This window comes from Tamandua tetradactyla, chromosome 18 (assembly GCF_023851605.1).
Source record: "Tamandua tetradactyla isolate mTamTet1 chromosome 18, mTamTet1.pri, whole genome shotgun sequence".
Lineage (NCBI taxonomy): Eukaryota > Metazoa > Chordata > Mammalia > Pilosa > Myrmecophagidae > Tamandua > Tamandua tetradactyla.
Genome location: NC_135344.1, coordinates 28,720,141 through 28,738,031, shown reverse-complemented (window position 1 = coordinate 28,738,031; position 17,891 = coordinate 28,720,141). Strand labels below are relative to the sequence as shown.

At 36.9% G+C, this 17,891-nt stretch overlaps 1 long non-coding RNA gene across 1 annotated transcript in view; it reads left to right on the top strand.

The window, feature by feature from the left end:
* Positions 1-8,290, top strand: part of LOC143662582 (uncharacterized) — a 43,398-nt gene extending 35,108 nt beyond the window's left edge. The window contains exon 3 of the long non-coding RNA XR_013165439.1: positions 7,512-8,290. This is a non-coding gene — a long non-coding RNA (uncharacterized LOC143662582). The remainder of the gene's footprint in view (positions 1-7,511) is intronic.
* Positions 8,291-17,891: the final 9,601 nt, after the last annotated feature.

Below are 17,891 nucleotides of genomic sequence, written 5' to 3'. Positions count from 1 at the left end.
TGAACTGGGACAAAATAGTCTTTTCAATAATTGGGCATAGAAGAACTGGATATCAATAGCCAAGAGAATGAAAGAGGACCCCTGTCTTACAACCTACACAAAAATTAACTCAAAGTGGATCAAACACCTAAATATAAAACTATCACCAAAGCTTCTAGAAGAAAATGTAGGGGAACATCTTCAAGACCTAGCAATAGGAGGTAGCTTCCTAAACTTCACATGCAAAGCACAAGCAACAAAAGAAAAAATGCATAAATGGGAACTCCTCAAAATCAAATGCCTCTGCACCTCAAAAGACTTTGTCAAAAAGGTTAAGAGGCAGCCAACTCAGTGGGAGAAAATATTTGGAAATCACATATCAGACAAAGGTGTGGTTTCCTATATATATAAAGAAATCATACAACTCAGCAACAAAAGAATAAACAACCCTAATATAAAATGGGCTAAAGATATGAATAGGCATTTTTCTGAAGAGCAATTATGGATGGCTCAAAAGCACATGAAGAGATGCTCATTTTCATTGGCTATAAGGGAAATACAGATCAAGACTACAAATAAAGGAAATGCAGATCAAGACTATAATGAGATATCACCTCATACCTATAAGAATAGCTGCTATTAAACAAACAAGAAACTACAAATGCTGGAGAGGATGTAGAGAAACTAGATACTTGTGCACTGCTGGTGGGAATGTATAATGGTGCAGCCACAGTGGAAGACTGTTTGGCAGGTCCTTAAGAAACTAAATATTGAGTTACCCTATGATCCAGCAATAGCACTACTTGGTATATACCCAGAAGAGCTGAAAGCAATGACACAAACAAACACAAACTTTCACACTGATGTTCATAGCAGCATTATTCACAATTGCCAGAAGGTGGAAACAAACCAAATGGTCATCAACAGACAAGTGGATCAACAAAATGTTGTATATATGTACGATGGAATATTACGTGGCAGTAAGATAAAATGACATCCTGAAGCACATATCAAGATGGATGAGCCTTGAGGACATACAGCTGAGCAAAATTAGCCAGACACAAAAGGACAGATACTGTATGATTCCACTTTTATGGCCAGCAAAAAGGTATAATCAGAGGCTTATTATACAGAATATAGGGGACTGAGAGATACACAGAAACTAGAGATGGATGAACCGTTAGCTAACAAGGTTAAACTCCAGTATAAGGAATGAAGGTGATTCACTAGTGGGTCTAGAAGTAATATTACCATATTGAAGATGAGCAAGATTGAAAGGGGTTGTATAGACCTACTTGTCCCACTGATTCACACTAGAAATGTGAATTAGTTCTCCTAAGAATTACTTCAAAGATATGATTCTTGTATAAAGAGTGTTAAAGTCCAGGGTACAGAGGGAAAACTGCTATTGCATGCTATGAGCTATGTTCACAAGGAAACCATCAGCACTACCACAGCAACAGCAGAGGTAAATAATGGGGTGAGGGACAAGAGTTAAGAGGAAGTTTAGAGTTCCTATTTGGTGAGGGTGTGTTTATTGGTTTTCTTTCTCTTGCGAACAATGAAATTATCTAAAATTGAGAATGTTGTGGATTTGGGGCCTTCCACATGATGCCCAGTGAATGCAGGTGGCTGAAGGATGCACTGATGGAGAAGCAGATTGGCGAACGAGGGTGTATACTTATGAATGAAGGCTGTGCTGCTACAAAAAGGAACAATGTAGTGAGGCATGCAACGAAGTGAATGAACATGTGGGACATTTGGTGAGACAAAATATGCCATAAACAAAAGAACAAGAATGGTATGGTCACCTTTAGAAAATGCTTATAAGACAACAGGAACCTGGATTGTAAGCTTTTAGAGCAGACACATTAAGTCCAGAGTGGTGATTATTATATCTGGATTCTGAGAGGCTGTTTTATATATATAACCTGATGTTTAGAGATAAGAACAAAGCCAAACAGGCTGGGGTTAAAGTGATTCAGAACACAGAGGTAGGGAAGACAGCATCCTTATTTTAGAACCACACATACTCTTTAAGACCAAAGGAAGAAAGGTTTATTTGATCTGGAACTGAAATTTTCTGTAGTGCATAATCTAATTCAACCTATCTGTATAGCTCATTTGAACTGAAACACAGGGAGCACAGAATAAGAAAGAGGTCCTTTAATTCTGTATAGATTATTGTAATGCCTGGAAGCATCCTAGAATATATTAAGCAGATAATAAAAAAGTATTGGCAAAGTCCCCTGAGGGAGGGGAGAAAGAATATGGAACCATTAAGCCTTACCATCAGGGAATCCCCTGATACTGTTTCAAACTTTAGGGACACCCAAGTCAATGCCAAGCCCTCGATCATGAGGCTTACTCTTGTGAAGCTTATGTAGGTAGTGAATAAGCTTAGACTACCTATAGGCATGTCTAAGAGTTACTTCTGGAGGACCTCTGTTGTTGCCCAGATGTAGCCTCCGTCTCTCTAAGCCCAACCCTACAGGTGAAATCATTGCCCTCTCCCCTACATGGGACAAGACATCCAGTGGTGAAAGTCTCCCTGGCAATGCGGGAGAGGACTGTCAGGGATGAATCCAGACCTGATACATGGGATCAGCAATTCCATCATGACCAAAAGGGGGAAAAGAAGTGTAATAAATAAGGTATCAGTGGCAGAGAGAGTTCAAATAGAGTCGAGAGGCTACTCTGGAGGTTGCTCTTATGCAAGCTTCAGGTATACCTTGCTACCTTTCATAACCTGCCAACCCCCAACATGGACCATTTCATCCAATCCTGAAGAACACCTAGGTCAATATATAAGATTCCACAATGGTTATATACAGTAGAGTAATTTTTCAGAAACCTACAACCTCCAGATGGGTCCCTGGTCCAGATAAGTCCTGAAACCTAGCCCAGCCTCTCCAGAACATCAGATAGTTCCATCTCCCAACCCCATATTAGTGACAGACCCTTCCAGTATGAAAAATTTAGAATGGCCATAGCCCAAACAACCCCAAAGAGAGGTATGGAAAGATCAAAGGTGATGGTGGAGTTATAAAGAGAAGATAGGATTTAACAAATGAATATGAATGCTGAATCATTAAATTGATATCTCTTTTAGTCTCCAGTATTTTAGAGCAGCTAGAAGTAAAAATCTAAAATTGTGAAATTGTAACCCACATCAAACTCTGAAATATGTTCTACAGCTAATTGTGGTGCTGTGCTTTGAAATTTGTAGCTTTTTTGTATATATGTTACTTTCCACCAAAAAAAGCAGGAAAAAAGTCAATTGTGATGATAAAAAAAAATATTTATGCCCTCTAGTCTCCTATGTTCTGTAGTAGCTACAAGGAAAAATATGAGAGGATCATATGGTAGCCCATTACAAACTCTAGGATCTGTCTTCTAACCACTTGTTTAAGAGTGTTTTGAAAACTATTGCTTTTTTATTTCTTTGCTTTGTATATATGTTATATAATACAATTTTTAAAAAGTTTAAAAATTTTTTTAAAAGGTTACACCCACATTTGGGTATATCATATCACCATAGAAGCAACCTAATTAATAGGTCCCACACTGCAATATTGAATCAAGGAAAGGACATGGGCTTTTCTGAGGTACTTAAAAGTTTCAAACCAACACATACCAAAATGAATGTGCAAGAAAATTCTCGGTGCTGATTTAGTGGGGGGTCTCTAGAATTCCATTTCTTATTTCTCTAGACTAAAACTGAAAAGATCCATTTATTCCAATTCCTCAGAGATAATTCTATTTTCTCCATTAAAGCACTACTTCCCTATTTCTCTCAGAAATATGAAAATCACCCTCTGCCCTTTTAAGGCTTTGAACAAATTAGTTGTGCTTAAGTCTAGATGCAGCACCTCTTCAAGAAACTCCATGCCAAGTGCTAGGGAAATTTTGCTAAAACCTGTGCTTCGTAATATCCCAACAGAGCTCCATTTCCTCAGAATGGGTTAGGAGCTATGTGACCAGGGACCAAACAGAGACAGCTTGAACCCTCCTCAACGGTCATGTTTTGGCTCCAGTTCTGCTTCCGGAGCCCATTTTGGTTGAGCCCAAGCCCACGGGATAAATGCTAGGGCAGGAAAAATGACCTAAGCAGCAGTGCTCTGATCCCAAACCAGTTTATTCTAGGAAAACTAGCTTTCACCAAATTCCTGTCTAAACTTCCTTCCAGGCACCAGTGCTGGTGGCGTGCAGCAAATGATTTATGATCTACTTTGGTTATGATGAAACCTGTGACAGGAATTGCAGGTCTGTAGTAAAGCAAGGCAGAATTAATTTGACTTACACAATTCTGTGCATGTGCAAGTTATTTAGCTTACAAAGTCATCTTTTGTTTCGGGAACACCCAACCCCCAAATTCTTCCTCAGACCATTCCCTACGGTGGAGCTATAACTTAGACCATGTGTTGCTCTGCCTCTTATTAGAATATATTTAATTAGCATGTAGGCTTTGTTTTTCATTCAATTATTACTGTAAGGTTGGAAACACAATTGCCAGGGCAATCTGGATGGGAAGACACACAATTCAGCTTTTATTAAAATCCCAAATTAGCTCAAATGTAACTGTGTTCTTGTTTCCTTCCCATCACTAAGAAGTAAAAAGGATGGCGATTTCTCCCTTTTGTATGTTCTTTCAAAGAGTATTACTGACATCTATAAGTTTCCCTGAATTTACTGGCCTCAATATTTCTACTAACATTAATATCATTCCATTCTCCAAAATCATAAATTTCCCTCTTGGATTCTCACACTAACCAATTCCACCCTCCAAGAAAATAGAAAAAGGAATACAGGAACTATCTATTCCACTCACCAATGCTTTAAATTCTAACTATATCCAAGTCTTAGGTCAAGTTACACTTCCACCATGAAGTCCCATTTAGTCCTCCTAGAATCTTTTCCTCTTCTGCACTTCTAACATTCTAAACCCACAAACCTCGATGAGCATTTTCCCATGTCCCTTGTATTGCAATTTATCATTTTATCTATATTTGCTTGTTCTCCAACTAGAACATAACTTCTTTCCACCATTAATTTCTCTGATAAACATTTACCAAACAATAACTATGTTCTAGGTACTCTAACATGTGTTAGTGTTGCAAAAATATATAAGAAAAAATTGTCTTCAACAAGTTCACAGGCTAGTAAGCAAAGTAGTGGTTTATACACTGCTTTGTCTTGGTATATGAATGCTAAATCTTGAAAATGATATAATAAACTAATATCTAAAATCCTCAAATGGCATGAGATTCAAGTAAGTATTATAAATTTCTCAGTTCTTTATGAGAAACTTTCCTGAAGGAGTCCAAGCAATGCTTCTAAGCCCCCTTCTTAAGATTCTATAGAATCTCTGCCTTAGCGTACTTATTTTGGCAAAGCTATGACTTAAAAAAGAAACTTATTGATTCTTCCCTTGAATAGCTCAGAAAAAGGATTACAATCCACTCTTTTTCCACCTCCTTCATCTAGTTCCAATGTAATCTCCAGCCTCCATGATATTAGTGAGACAGTTAAATGCTGTTCCTAGAAAAATTCATCAATTCCAGCTATCCCTTGAAGGGCTGATCCAATAAAGAATTAAAGAAATATATTCTAAAATATTGCTAGATTCAGATTAATATAGCTGATGTGACCTGTTCAAACTTTTTCTTGATTAAGTAAAAAGGATGAAAACTTATGGGGATAATTGGGTATATACTTGAGATTTCAAAGATTTCAATTTACATGCAAGCAGATTTTAACCCTACTGCTCCAGGTGTCAGGAAGCAGGAAAGACCCCGCTGTAAATGATCATGATCCTTTGTGAGCATGAGAATACAACTTCTGATGTTCGTGGATATTCCATCAATGTTAGTCAGAAATTCATGTGAAATCTTCCCTATTCATCATTGTCAAGATGACAGATTCAATCTAAACTTAGAAAGGTCCATCCCTAATATAAACCCAAATGATTCTGGACAGTAAATGTCTAATGAGTAAAACCCTGAACTAGTCTTGCAGAAAGACATTTATTACCATCCATTCTATTCAGTGTGGTATCAGTTTTTCTCCTTGTATCCCAATTAAAAAGTTATTTTCCCCTCCAAATGGTGGGAAGGTTAAAAATTACCACAACACAAACATCCCCAGCAATGTTACAAAGAAGAATGAACACACGAGAGTACAGGTCATCCCTCCAGGTATTGTTATAAGTAGGTATCTGGACAGTATTTACCCTACTTAACTACTGAAGTATGTTTAATATGCTGGAAACCAATGAGGCCAAAGCATGCTATCATGCCACTCAAGACCATTCCTGTTTAGGTATCGTGCCTCGTCAATATCCCTGCATAGCGCTAGAAACAGTGAAAGTGCAAAAGATACCCTTGAGGTGTGCCTCTCTGTCACTAATGGCCTCAGGCATCATTGTCCTATGGATGTCTATAGAAATTCCAGATTCTATTTTGTATCTGCCAGGATTGGCCCTAATAGACACTGTCTCCATAATTCCATTTCTGTCTCATCTTGACCACTTTGGAGACCCTGCTCACATTACTCATCCTTGCCTGATCCCTCCCAGGGAGACTCATGTCAGTTGCTGAAGACACATTTCAGCTCACAATGATCATGGTGGGTGACCTTGCACAAGAAGAGCTAAATCAGGACTCGACTGAAAAGGCTACAAAATCTCACCATGCATGCAGTGGCCAAATCCAGCCAGAAGTCGGGAATCAGGTTCTAGAACAATTATAGCTCAGTATCTTCCACATGACTGATTCTTATTAAATGTTACATAGCTTTGAGAATCCTAAAATCTCACTACTGTTTAAAGACAGAGGCCATTAGGAAATTAGGAGTTAATGCTAGCTGAAAAAGAGGAAAAGTTTATCAAATAGTTATATAAAGAAACACAGTTATGCCTGAGCTACTCTGCTTAAAGGTCAAATTAACTCATATCCATACCTCTTCTGATTAACAGGGCAAGTAAAGATAATCCCCCACTCTACACTCCCTGCCTGTCTAGCATGAAGGAGAGTTCACCATGGCAAGCAGTGTGTCATTTATTAGGCTTCTTTCAGACAAATCCACTTAAAGTCACCTAATTACAGGACGTGCTGTGTCCAGACACTTCCTCAGAACAGCACAGTAAAGAAAAGCATCAGTAATTGGTTAAAATGTGTCAGGTACACAGTCTTTCAAGTAGAGAAGGCTCTGCAAATGTCATTTCACACACAATAGATTGTTACCAAAAATTCTTGATATAATACCAAGGAAATGCAAAGCCAAGGGGTATCAAAGGAAACACTACATCCTGCTCAATGCATGTATCCCTTCATTGGATCAGTGAGCATTTACAGGACTTAGAATGAGGTTATTGGTGTTGAGATAAAGTCTTAGCCCTCCTGCCATGAGTACAAATAAATAGAAAGAGCGAGAGATAGGGAGAGAACCCAAGTGCTAGGGATAGAAAGGACACTACAATAAATCCTCAACTATTTCTAAATTTGTGCCTCTGATTTTCTCTTTTGCCCCAGGTAATGGTTTGTGTATCCAAGGAATGCTGACTACCCTAGACAAGGCATGTTTGGAAGGAGGCATAACCTACACAAAACAACTCCACAGCCAGCATGAAGAGATAAGATCAGAGAGACACCAGAAGACTCAGGAGCAGTTCACAAGGAGTCAAAAAACAAAAGTAGACAATTAAGTAAAAGGGAAATTGTGCCCTTTTATAAGCCACGTTCTTTTGTACAATCATCTGTTAGTCATGCAATACCAAGGAACAGTTATAAATGGATTTTTCTCACTTCCAGTAATTCACATACACACAAGGATAAAGCACTTTTCATCCCAGGGACCAAAATGTCATGAGAGGCCTTTTAAAGTCATGAAGTCTGACAACAAACTTTCAAGTAATTCCCTTAAAGAATTTATCTGCATGCCATTAGAGTCATTAAATATGTACTAAGGCCTCCTACCTAACAGACAAAGGCTAGGGAAAGAAACATCAATGAGGAAGACAGATTCAGTGACAGCTCACATGAAAAATTCAGTCTCCGGAGACAAGGGGAAGGGGAGGGCAGAGGTAGACAATGAATAACATGCTCCACAGGACCAAGTCTGGTGGTAAAGCCGAAAGTCGAGCACTTCTCTACCTAGTCATGGCTCACCTCTACCCCTGCCCATAGCTGGCTCCATGAGTCATCTTCAGATGAAAAGGGACTCACCATCTCTGAGTCAGGACTCCAGTGAGGTCAGTCAAATTGCAGGCAAGTTCAGGCTAGAAGACTTTTTATTTCTGTTTATTTTTCAATCTAAGCCATTGCACCAATTCTTCGAATGTCTCCAGGTGACTGAGTCACAAACACTTTTATCATCAGTGGTCCTTGACATTAAATAAATTGATTGCACCAGAACAGAAATCAGCTGCATGCTAAGTGATGATGGCTTCCCTGAACTGCAGAGGGCAGGGATGTTTCTATGTCTATCAAAACTTTTAAAGTCAGTATGAGCAGAAGAAAAAATATATATTTTTTAATCCAAAGAGACTTGTCTTCTTTCTCACGAGCATCAACATATAATGACCAACAGCAACATTTCCCGGTAGTACATTCAACTGAACCAAATTAGATTTGTGTTTAAATATAATTATTCTATCTAAAAACTCAAAGCATATCCACATACTTTATCATTCTGCACATCAAGTTATTATTTATATCCTAATTCTGACAATTATAACCTTCTTTACACTGTTTAACATGTCAGGTATTTATTAAGTATCTCCTTTACACTCACCCTGGGGAAGGAAGACTTTTAAAACATAATAACTTTTCTTAAGGATGTTATCATTTATTTGGAGAGAACAAGTAAATATGGGTGAAATAATTTATGGGTAAGCAAGTACATAGGATATGAAACAGTATTAAATCACAAAAAGGGAAATTGAAGATAGAGACAAAGAATAGGATACTAATTCATGGCATCTCATAAGCTTCTAATTGTATGATAGAGTGAAATTAAGAAGGGAACGATCAATAGACTTATAGCTCATCAAAAAAAAATGGAAGGCTTCTCTGAGGGACATGAAACAATTTCAAAAGTCTGTAGTATTTGTGTAACCTGATTCAAAACTAGCTAGAATTGGGGGTCAGGTCTTACAAGTCTTTTGTCCTCTCTCCAGCAGGACCAGCCTGAGGATATGTGAGGTACCAGGCAAATAATCTTATGGAGTCCTTGTCTAAATAAACTATTTGATTTTAAAAGGTATCAAAACATTTGTGAGCCTTTTTGATGCGTAGTAATTACTGATGAAGGTTTGGAATTGTGGATAGAGAAGAGACCCTTTCACATGTGTCTAGTTTCCAGTCAGTGCATGAAAAGATCCTTTGTAGCATCCAGATACTATCTTTTCTTGTTCAGATTAAGGAATTATTCCTTTTGTTTTTTATTGTTAGGTGTGCCTTCTTGGCTGATTTTTATCTCTTGCCACAAGACAAACTTAGAAGCATTGTTATTACAATGCTATGGTTTTTGGAACATAACTGTATTGAAACAATATAGATCTGGCCATGGCAGTGCCATAATACCTTTTATTTAATGCTGCTTTTATCCTTACTCTTTCTGTATACTATACACAAAGACTGACTTTCAACACTCTCTCATGGTTCATGCACTGGGCTTAGTTGATGATGACCACAAATGTGAATCTTACCCAGGAATTGTGACCATAATTCATTGGCTGGCAATGTTGAAGTTACAGTTCAGCATTTTGTTGTATGAACATAGAACAACACATCTTCCAACCACGTTTTCTATTAAACTTCTTATGCCATAAAAATTGTATCCCTAGAATGTGATCTCTTTCGAGTAAACCGTAGCTTGTCTTCCAAATCTCACCACTGGACCCAAGAGTGGAGAAGAAAGAGTGGAGCGAAGAGTGTCACAGGAATGTCAATTAGCATAGCTTAAAACTAACCCAGGAAAGCTTAACATTATCACATGTCCAGAAGCAACTCTGAGGACATCTGTTAGAATAGCCTTTTGGTGTGGGGCAAAAGTAGTCTTCAAAGGTCCTGGAGGAGATAGGTGCAGCCATCCCGAGAAGACTGCCTGATGTTGGCCCAGATCTGGCAGAAGGGATGGTGCCGATGCTCGTCTGCTACCATTCCCACCATCCTCAAGTGCTACAGACTGGAGGCAGCATTGTGGTGGGAACGCTGATGAGTTCTGACACATGGCACATGCACATAAACACACAGCTCAAGCCAAGTGTTGTCAAGTGGCCACTGTTACCCCAGAGCCCTGAACTCATCCTGTGAGTAAGCATCCTCCAAAATTGGCATGTCAGCAACATCAGTAGTCCAATCTCATGAAATTCACTGAAAGAAATTTTGAATGCCCGTGGGAACAATGTTCTTACTAAAACACCCTCCTTAAATTAGGGCTCCGCCTTAGGGCCTCAGAAAAAAATATCATAGGTTCATAGGCTAGAGGGTAGGAGGGTACCCTACAGAGGAGAAATGGGCAACAAGGGCCAGCCACATGGCTCCAGCTCCAGGCTCAGGACAATCTATCCAGATGGCATTGCCAGTCCTGCCCAGTCTAAGCCATCAGAATGGGACTCAAAATACTGAGGTAAGCATTTCCTGAAACTGGGATCTACACATGACCAGGTGTGAGCTCAGAATATAGCTCATCCCACATGTACAAAGAAGGCTGAGAATGTTTTAAGAAAGGCTCTGCAAAATGAACTCCACTTGCCCAAATCTCAGGGCAAAATTAACCTCTACAGCATCTCACATGATTCAGGGTAAGGACTAAATGTATGATGACTTTAATAATTCATAAATTAAATAATTAATAATTATTTGTGAATTAATAAGTATTTGTGAATAATTATTTGTGAATTAATAATTCACAAATAATTCTTGATTTATCTATGAAAGAAAAACAGGAAGTGATCCAAAGAGCAGTAAATATACCCCTTCAACCTCTTCTGCTGTTCCCCAAATAGACTGAAAATTAGTTTTCCTTTTGCATACTCATTTGGAATATAGAAACTGTGGGGAATTAGCAGCTGGAATCTCTTCTTCTCCAGCCCAGTTGGAAACTCCAGTCAGTGCTACATGAAATTCTGTTTTTATTCTGTCAAGTAGGAGCTAATTCTCTTTAAGAAAAATGATAAAAACTCTAAATGCAAAGTAAGCAAATATTTGTTTATAATGAGAAAAGTCACAACAAACCTTTCACTTAATATTATTAGCACTGCTACAGGTTTGTTTCCTAAACATAGGAATTCTGATTAATTTTTGGCACTTTCTGTAATAAAAGAAAAACATATGATACGCATATAGTTATGTGAAGTGTTTTATTAAATATTCCTGCAGAAAGAACTGTTGAATTGACAAGGTGTTGATGAGAACCTAATCCTCCATTTATAATTTTGCATGTCTGATGACTAGCTTCTGGCTTCACACATTTCAAGCTTTGTTTCTCTTCCACTATCCATGTGTTTTTACTCATATCACGATATGACCTTCGGTCCTACTTTTCTTTTTTATCGTGACACTATTTGAATTGGCATAGTGGGAGAGGGGCGAGAGCAGTACTACTAGAAGCCATTCATTTTTTCATTTGGACAGCAAAAATTAACTGGAATGCAGGGAATTCTTGGTAAGCTACATACCTATATCTCATTATGTTCAAACAATGTATTCCCAACACAACTTTCTCTGAGTTTTAAAGGCCCAGGACCACCCAAAGTCACCTGGCATGAGGATCAGTATAATAACAGGGAAGTTGAACTAGAAAGAGATTTGTTCTTAACCCACTGAAGTTAAAATATCCTACTTTTGTCAACTTTACAAAACTATATAACTATGTTCATACATTGCTAGGGATATTCCTAGATCTTGATATTGTAGAATAATGAAAATGGGCAATGAAAAGAGGGTCTCTAAAACTCAAACTTCATTAGCTTCATGGTAAAACCACCTCTGCAACTGAAACAATATACTTTCGGGAATAAGGATAGTGATACAAATTTTTGAGTCTCTACATACATATATTAACATAGAATGCCACAAGTAGCATGGACAAAATTATTTGCAAGAGTGAAATTTCAACCATTTATGATCATTCTTTGAGAGAAATTCCTACCATTTACGATCATTCTTTTTTAATTATGCACTTATTAACTTTAAACGGTAAGAGTAAAAAAAGTGACCCATGGATCTTTCCAACTTGTTTGGTTGAATTTCTCTAAGAAAGTGAGCAGAGATCCAGACGTGGTAGAGACTCAGATCTTTTCAGTAGAATCCTAACTTCAACGTGGCATATCTTTTCAATTATTTCTTTTAGACATTGGAAGTAACCAATCAAGCTCAGTTTCCTGTTATAGAATCCTCATTCTTTCCAGCTCTACACAAATCTGTTTTCCTCCTGAAATGAGCAAAAATTCATCAGAATCCAAGTAAGCCAGCTTCTATTCATTTCCCCAAATCATTCAATGTGGAATTAAAAATTTTTACTTATATAGCTGTTAGCTCAATTATGTTTCTTGAATTACTCCATGATTTCTTATGTTAACAAAGTTACTTATGTTATAATGATCTTACTATTCATCTCTTTGTGCTTCTGCATTATTGATACCAGGTTCTCAATTGCCAAATTTGCTGAGATGGTTTTATAGAGTTAAATCTATCAGGGGAGAATACTTAATTCTAAATCTCCCACTTTGCTTCTCAAAAAAAAAAAAAAAAAAACACCTGGAGGAAGAAGGAAAAAACAATGCGAAAAAAAAAATCATCATATTCCATGGAACAAGTGGCAGACAAAACCCCAGACTCTAAAAGAAGGTAAGCGCCACCAAAAGCAGCTGAGATTTTGCCATGCGGAAAGCATCAAAGAATGCAGCAAAAGAAAATAGACAGTACAGGGGATATAGTTGCAGTTAGCATCAAAAATCACTATCAAATATATGACAGCTGAAGAAAAGTGATGGGCGATCCCACGTAGTACCTGCACACATAAACCCTTAAAAGAGAGGAAACAAACTTAGAATGCCATGCCTGCATCCCACGGTGGTAGTTGGTCAGCAAAAGACACCAGTGAGATGTAGAACTTGTAGTAAAAATCCTCCTGAACACAGTTAGGTTTGGAGACACAGCTGAGAGGCACCATAAGGTTTGGAGACATAACTGAGAGGCACCATGTGTAAAAGAAAGTCTCTCACTAGAGCAACAGAAAAGAAATCCTGTCATCTGAAAATAGAAAGGCTACTCCCTTCTATTCCCTCCCTCTACCATCTCTGTAGAAACTTTCTACTTATTCTAACATGAGTAACAAAACCCAGAAATACATGGAAGCCACATGTGTGTCAAGGAGCATCAAAACCTTCCTATAAAGATGATGGGAACTCATCAGTAAAAAAAAAAAATAGTTACAATGAAATGGAAGAAAATTGTACCATTATTGTACCATCATTTTAAACAATGAATAAATTATAGCTATAAAAAAATCACAAAATGAGGGGTAGCCAGATTATAGGAAGAAATGAAATAGGAATAAACAGGTATGAGGAAAACAAAAAACAGAAGGAGAAAAAATCACTGCAGTTTCAAAGAAAAAAAATGGTATGTGTATAAAGAAGAAGAGATGATGAGGAACACACATTAATATTCATGAAATATGCAATTTAGAAAACAAAATGAGACAAAATAAAGAAAGAATTAAACATTAGAGAGAAAATAATATACAGTAGACAAGAAATGGTGTTCAGACATAGGTATAATTGGAGTTCCAGAAAAAGAGAAAACTAACAGAATGCTACAGAACACATAGTTTTAAATATAAAGAAATTTTCTGGAATAAAGGCAGCATTAATCTATAGATGAAAGAGCATATTGTGCATCAGTGAAAATAACTCAAGGTCAGTCAATGTGAAAACCTAGCCTAGTAAAGATATTATCATACTGTGGAACTTTATAAAGAAAATACTCATTTGGCATCCAGGCAAAAATTCTAAGTCACATACGACTTAAAATTGGGCTGGCATCAGACTTCTCCCCAGCAACATTGAATGCCACATGGCCAGGGAGCAAAATCTAGAAAATACTTGAGAAAAAGTGAAGGGATTTATGTACAGTCAAGAATTTCAGATCCTTGAAAGTGGGATGCACAGATTTTATATTTAGCTTGCAGTACATCAACCACCAAAAGCTGATGAGCAAAACTTTGGCAAAAGGGCTGGCAGTAAAACTGAATATATTTAAGTGCAAAGCTAGGACAAAAACCTAACCATGGGTAAAGGGTTATAAATTCCCTAACAAAGTAGAAACTTTCTAACTTACAAGAAATAAAAGGGAGAGAAAGAGGAAAGTAAAATAAGCTAATTTCTTGCCTTATCTCCATGTGATGACAAATTATTATCAATAAAAGTTTACCAATCAAGAATGGAAGAAAATGCGTATTTCAAAATGCAGAGGTAAATGCTAACATTTAGATCATCCTGTTGACTAGAATGGGGTGATCTAGGAGAGGGAGGATAGCCAAGGAAAAAGAACGTCAGCCCACTGAATCATGGCTCATAGTAGGGAACTAAGTGAAAAAAAGGAGAATAAGGGCATTATATTAAGGTATATTTATAAACAAATATCTATACATATATATGGAACAAAGACATCATCTTAAATGTCACAATAATGATAAGTTTAAAACTACAAGTTTATATCCAAAAGAACTGAAAGCAGGAATGTGAACAGATGTTTGCACACCAACATTTGCAGCAGCATTATTCACAACTTCCAAAAGATGAAAGCAAATCAAGTGTCATCAGCAAAAGAATGGAAAAACAAATTGTGGCATACACATATGATGGAATAGTATTCAGCCATTGAAGGGAATGAAAGTCTGATACATGTGACAATATGTATAAATCCTAAAGACATATTAAGTGAAATAAACCAGACACAAAAGAGCAAAATTAAATGTTTTCATATACAATATCAAATAATTAGAATAAGCAACTTCATAGAGCCAGAAACTAGAATAAGGGTTACCAGGGGGGCTGGAAAGGGTAGGGAACAGGTAATTAATATTTAAGAATTTCTGGTTGGAGTGATGGAAAAATTCTGATAATGGTTGGTGGTGATACAATATTGTGAATGTAATTAATTCCACTGAATTATATACTAGAACGTAGTTAAAAGGTGAAACTTTAGGTTGTATATATGTTACTAGAACAAAATTTTCAAAAGCCATAGGACTGTAAAACACAGTGAACCCTAATCTAAACTATGGACTATAGTTTAAAGTATAATTCTAATAATATGGTTTTGTAAAGGGTAAGATATTAATGCAAATTGTTAATTGTGGGAAAATTGTTGGGAGCGCATATTGGAGCTTTCTATTTTTTGCATGATTTTTCTTTAAACCTACAACTTCTTTAATGAAAAAATTTTCAAAAAAAAAAGCAAAACAGGGGGTGCAAGGGTAGTTCAGTAGTAGAATTCTTACCTGCCATTCAGGACACCGGGGTTCGATTCCCAGCTCATACACTTCCCAAAACAAACAAACAAAAAATTCAACAAATGGTGCTGTAATAATCAGACACTCACACGGAAAAAAGAATAAAATGTGACCCCTGCCATACAGCATACACACAAACAAATTCTATAAAAAAAGAAAGCAAAACACAAAGAAAAAAGACTTTTACATTCTATAAAAATAAGAAGAATTAACAAGAAATATATCTAGCCTATGAATGAATGTTAATACTTAAAAAAAAAGATTTTCAAATTAGACCGTAATTCATAACCCAATTCTGTATTGTATGAAAAGACACACCCAAAACAAAGTTGATTCAGAAATGAAAAAGAAAAGATGAGATAAGGAGTATCACAAAAAATGTAAACAAGAGTCAGGGTCAAGATCTTAATTTCAGACAAAATAATATTCAGGCCAAAAAGCACAGAGATGGACATTTTCTAGGTATAAAAGATATAACCCATGTTCTGCTGCTATAGTTACAGATATGCGCACGCTAAATAAGAAATCAGCAACTTACTAAAACAGATGTCACAGAAGGTACAATAAGAAGTTACTGGTAATGGGAATTTTAATTCACCACACTTAGCCTCTAACACATAAGATATCCATTAACTTAATTAATAAATACAACACCACGTCTCTATATATACACCACAGAGCTATTTTTTCTGGAATTATATCATTTTCATTGAAAAATAAACAAGGAAATTCTGAGAATAGAAGAGCAACAGAGAGAGAGTGCCCTATTGTTAAAAGCCTCCGTAAGTAAACTGACGTGGTTCTGATATATGACCAGACAGGCCAAAAATATTAACTAAAAGGTCTTTCTAGAAATAGGTTCAAAACCATAAATGGATTTTGTAAAGATGAAAGTGGCATCTGAAATCAGCAGAGGAAAAGCACATGTTTTAATATAGAATGTTGGAACAACTAAGTTACCTTGAGAAAAGAATCAGGGGTCTGGGTAAGGAAGGAAAGAAGGAAAAACTGGAAATGCATCAAAGATTTAAAGAGAACCAATGAAATCACTAAAATGCTGGGCAAAGAGTTTAAGCAAATTCCATTATAACCTTAAAGGAAGGGGGCCTTTCTCACCATGACCAAAATCTAGGAGCCAAGAAAGGTTGATACGTGTGATGCTAAAAATAATTTTAAAAAGTAAATCTGCATTTAAAAAAAAAAAAAACAGAAGCAACATGTAAAAAAAAATAAAATGGTAGCCACGACTTAAGCCCCTTGCTCGCTCAGGTCTAGGGCTAGTAAAGGCTTCCCACTATTCCGGGCCTCTGGGTGCTCGGTTCCGCCATTGTTCCCAAAACACTGTCAAATCGCTGTAAATCTCATTACATTTATTTATTTCAAACCTCTGAGTGGAATAGTTTCCTGCTTGGATTCCAACTTACATAGTACGCCACCTTATACATAAGAGTGAATAAAATTAATGGTTAGGGTTCATTTGCATTTATATTTTAAGAAATACTGAAAGGAAACACAAGAAACCCATGTAAGTGCTGACCTTGAAGGGTGACGGGGAAAGAGAAAAGTGTGTAGAATAGAAGAAGGGGCGAAATTATTCACTAAACATCGGCGTGCAATCTTTTCATTTTTAACCATGATAACGCATTAGCTTATTTTAAAATAATTTTTAAAAGTAAACAAAAAGAGGATATATAGGATAATATGGGGTGACAAAATAAATTTATCTTGGTTGCAAGATAAAGGAACGAGACATTCCTGTTTAACAAAAATTCCCCCAAATGTATTAAGTGGTGGGGCAGGGGAACCCAGTAGATGGAGAATAACATGTATGAAATGCTCGCATCTGCTAAGAAGGAAAGAAGGGAGGGAGGGAGTGGATGTCAGGTGCATACAAACTCTGCGCATCGCAAATATCGCTGATGATACACAGCAAACTTGTAACTATAGATTCCTTGGGAAGAAGAATCAGAAGATTGGGGAACAAGGCAGGGAGGCAGAAGTACTTTTTACGATATACTCTTTTGTACCTTTAGATTTAATTTTTTTCCACATGCATGCTATGTTTTCAATTAAAAGAAAGTAGATGATTTTTAAAAATAGGCATAATCCAACTAACATTCTTCTGAAACCAGCCACAAAAGGGGTGGAGGGTTTAATGATGTACATTCTCTGTTCCAGGGCAAACTCATCACCTATCAAGATCTATGAAACTATATCATCATTTTTCCTAGAAAATGATTGGAAGCCATCATTCAATTGGAGCATTTTAGGAAATAAGAAGTTGGTTTTGTTTTTTCATGTGTCATATTCTCCTCCTCACCTCAATTTCTATAGGAAGTTTCAGATGTAATTTTCTAACTGTCCTCTCCCTGTGGCAGTCAATTGTG